Consider the following 4,751-nt stretch of genomic DNA (forward strand, 5'->3'; position numbering starts at 1 on the left):
GACAATAGTTTACAGCTTTTATTTGTTTACTTGTTTGTTTATTTAGTCTCTTGGAAAAAGAATGCTGAACTTGCTAAAGTGTTTGTAACTTGTAATGCACTGTGCCATTTTAGCTTGAACCTGTGAGAAATGCTGGTTCTGGATGGCCCTCTGCTCTCAGTCAGGCAGTGGAATTGACTTACAACCTCCTGAGCCCTTCAGAAATATCCCTTTTTCTTCCAGGACTCAAAATAAGCTAAGGCTCTTTAGACACATTTTCTATTCTAACTAAAAAAGAAATGAGTATAAAAAGAGTTTTCAACTTTAGATTTCTCAGTCCCCAGCTTTAATTAAAATGGAAATTATGTTTTGTTTTCTAATATGAACATAGAAAAAGACAAATTTCAACAGAAAAGTGATGTGGTGTATATTCCAGATGTGTTAAACCAATAAATAAAAATAAAAGATGAGTAAAATATCACATTTCTAACCTGATTCATGATACGGAAGCAAGATAAACCAGTAAAGCATATTAATCACAGTGCGTGAGGCTTTCTTATTATTTTTCTCATCTTTCTTTCTTTTAACTTCTGCTTTGTAAAATATTTTCTTAAATACTTAAAATGAAAAATTAAAACTGATATATTTTTGAAATGCTTTTAGGAGAGAATTTTTTAAATTAAAGCAACAGATGTAAATGTGGAAAACAGGATATATGTGATCAGAATAAAGACATTGGTGAACTTTTGGCTCATGATTAAGAGTTTTTAACTTCTGCCCTTAAGTCTCACAATAAATCTCATTTCTTTTCATTCTTCTAGATTTTGCTCCTTGAACTCTTTTCTGTAAACACCAGCCACTTGAAATTGAATATCCAGAAGATCAGCACTTTCAAGTCACATGTCCTACCTTACTAAACTAGACTAATATAGAAAATTCTAAGGGATGTCATTTTTTTGTTCTTTTTTTTTAAATTATTTGCTATTTTCCATTCAAGGCAAATGTCACCACTAACTACTAAAGTATTATTGCAGGCATATTTTATTCATATAGTAAACATTAAAAACTGTGATTTAGTTGAATTTTTCTTAGACTCCAAGACTGCTTCTAAAAATCATGTAAGACTAACACATTCATGACAGGTTTATTAAGGACAAGAGATAGATTAAATCCTTGGAAGTTATATTTTACATTAAAAGTAAATTAAATCCATAAATTAAATGTGTACACAGATAAGCCTAGTATTAGCAAACTGTAATCAGGTACTGTTTAATTTTCCTGTACTAGGTACATTCATCAGGACCCACTGAGTCTCTCTGGTAATTGTCAGTATGCCCCATGTGTCTGTCATTTTCTTCATTAGAATCAGATCTCCTTACAATCATAAGGCAAAGCACATTTTTATATTAGGGAAAAAAGTTGGCATTACTATCTCAATATTTTAATCTGGAAAACATATATCTGCTATTCTCTATAATGACATATTTGGGAAGTCAAATATCCTTAAAAGAGACATTTACTATAATAAAGTCAGTCTACTCTTTAAATACTTAAGTAATGAATAGAGTTTTGTGTGTAAATGTGTGCTTAAGTTTAAAATGTATAGATTTACAACAACAAAAAATTGCCAAAGTTCAGTAAATTTATTTTGTCAAAACAATTGATATCTTGAGCATTACTGAGCCAATAGGACATCAAAATAAAAATTGTCTAAAGTTAAAAGCATATTACATTAACAAACAAATGATTTGCAGTCACAAAATTATAAATGCAGTTTGGGTTAGGGGAAGGTGGAGGGGAGTTAATCCAAATTACAGCAATGGAAGTCTTCAAACTATCTTCTGAACAAGACCATTGATTTTTCCTTTCATCTCTTTTTGCGACATTGAGTTCCCTTTAAGAAAAAAAGAATCAGTGGAGTATCACAGTTGGTAATTTGTTACAAATTCTTGAGACTATAAAAGGTATAATCTGGCTAAATTACATGTGGTTTCCATATTAGCTTGTTTGGCAGGATGATCTACTACAAAGTAGACTAGTTGCCCCACTAGTCAATCCCCCAGTAGTTAAGATTTCCTCTATATCCATCGCTGTTATAAAAGCTTCCATAGCCACATCCACCAAACTCTCTCTAGCTGCTTCCATCACCTCTGCTGCTGCCAGTACAGCTGTTACTGAAGCTGGAATTGCTAAAATCACTACTATGTGAATAACATCTGGCACAAATCCTCCACAGAATCTACTACTCTTAGAATGTCCATGACAGCTACCCTTGTAATGATGTTGATATGACTTTTCAAACTAAGATGGCACTTCTTATTTAGCTTCCACAAGAAGATCCAACAAACCCTTGGTCATATTTATGTTCCTCTTGTTAAAGAACAAGGTGGCAAGGCCAAGGTTTCCTACACGTCCTGTGCAGTCAGTGCAATGTACATTTTCTCCAATACCATTTGACAAGTCAAAATTGACAACTTCTTTCCCATTTGAAATGTGAAGTCCTCTTGCTGCTCCTGCTCTAGCCACTAGGATTGGACTTTTTCCTGAGAGGAACAGGTGAAGACTTCTTCATCATCTCTCCAAGGTCATTCTCCATGGATACTGGTACAAGCATATCCTTCATGGTGTAAAAAGTCCTCCAGACTATCCGCACATTTTTGGTCTCCACAAACACTAAGGTCAATGAATTCTTTCCTGTTGCATTTAAAAGGTTAAGCAGAAATAACTGTTTGTCTTACTCTTTTGATGTGAGGTTCTCAGAGGTAGAGCCAATATTCCTGCATCCAAAAAGATATATTCATCCAAGAAATCATGAGCAAGTATCTGTATTTCCTTAGGGAAAGCAGCACTAAACATATTATGATAAACTCTCTTTGGTGGCATACTATCTTGTTCAAGTATCCCATATATCTGAGGTTCAAATCCCATATCAATATAAGATCCACTTTATCCAACACCAAGTATTTGTGGAACTCTAACATTTTCTCTTTCCATCATGTCTACCAGGCCTCCAGGAGTAGCAACTAACATGTGCCATCCACATTCTAAGTATCAAATCTGCTAACCAATATCAGCATCACCATAAATGATGTAAGGACTATCTCCAGGCCAGTATGAACATTTTCTGGTTTCCTTATAGATTGGTACTGCCAAATCTCTCTTGTTGATGCTAATACCAAAGAGATTAGATATTGGATATTACTCTTACCTTCTGTTTTTCTTCATGGCCCTCAAAGTCTCTCCTTGACCATCGGAATAAATCTGACTCAAGATCGGCAAAAGAATTTTTACAGATGTTGTTTGGGTACAAGACATCAAGTGTCTTTTCTCTTTCATAAAAATAATAGCACAAGGTTGCAGTGACGCCAAGTGAGTATAACAAGTAAGCTTGATGTTTCCCATAATAGTTTCTCCCATCTTAACATCAATAAAACTTTCAATGTGTGGGAGACAGCTACTGGCTTTTGCCTCAATTGAAATGTCATATTTCTCAAAGTTAATCTCAGTGTTATCTTCAGAAAAAAGTGCCTGTTCCAAAGCAGTCACTTTGAAATGGTTTTGACCAAACATTTTTATCTGTCACACCAATGACAGTTTCTACCATGTTCAAATTTTCCAAAGCCACACCTGTCACCATGGCAGCCAGTGTTGTTATAGTCACTCTCTTCATTATCATCAAACCTTCCCTTTAGTCACTTCCACCATCACTGAAGAAACTAGACTTTCCTCTTGAATCATTATGAGACTCAAAATACTACATGTATCCTTATCTTTACAAGAACTCCACTCTGAACTGTCTTTATCATTGACTTGTTTAGTAATTTCTTTGTTCCTTGAATGGAAAGGAATATAGCACCCTTTGCCGGCTGTCCTTCCTTGACTCTGATTATCTGGAGAATTAATGTTGCTGGTCCAGCCCAAGGGCATTTTCTACTGACACAGGATCCATCCGTGAAGAATACAGATAACTTGGAATCTCCCTCTGCTTCTGAGTGAGTGTTTGATGAACAGTAAATGCCTCTCACTGGAGAACTGTTGTTCTCTAACACATATAGAATTTTGTTCCAAAAACTGAGGTCTCCAGATATATAACCATGTTTGAAAGAAATGTCTCTGAACAATTTACAATTCAAAAAAAAAAGCTTTACGACATTATCACCCAATGATTATAAGTATGGCTAAGAAATATATTTGATAAATGTGTATTTTAATGGTTTATATGTTTTCTAAATAAATTTTAAATTATTTAATTATTTAAAAACTACCTCTTCAGATGTGTAGTTAATGCTTACAGTAATTAATACTTCTCTAATCAGACTATCATACCAGGTTAAATGTTATTGTATATATTTCAGCCAGAAAGATTGATTTTATAATTTGTTTTTTCCTTATTTATTCTATTCTGAGTTACAGTGTAACTTAATGGTCTATACTTTTCTCTGTGAAAAGGAGTTAAATTGTTTGGTACTAAGTAAATAACTGTGAATTCACTTAATGGTTTGCAAGTAGCACAATGTCACAATGTAATAGTGCAAAGTGAAAACTGTCATTTTAGAGATTGCTTTGAATTTCATTTTTGACAACAAATGAGTTTATATCAAATATTATGTGCAGTTAGAATTACTATAACTCTGTGGATTTGGGAGTATATTATACAAACAAACAAATTATTGGCTAATACTTCTTGACATATTCAAGGTTAAATGTTGACAAGTGCAATGCAAACTCTTCACCCTCCCGTTTTAAATACTGTAAGTAAAATAGAAAATGTG

General features: G+C 33.7%; 1 pseudogene; it reads right to left on the reverse strand.

The window, feature by feature from the left end:
* Positions 1 to 2,014: 2,014 nt before the first annotated feature.
* Positions 2,015 to 3,958, reverse strand: LOC136137586 (ATP-dependent RNA helicase DDX3X pseudogene; annotated as a pseudogene).
* Between the last annotated feature and the right edge of the window lie 793 nt (positions 3,959 to 4,751).

The sequence above is a fragment of the Phocoena phocoena genome, chromosome 18 (assembly GCF_963924675.1).
Source record: "Phocoena phocoena chromosome 18, mPhoPho1.1, whole genome shotgun sequence".
NCBI lineage: Eukaryota > Metazoa > Chordata > Mammalia > Artiodactyla > Phocoenidae > Phocoena > Phocoena phocoena.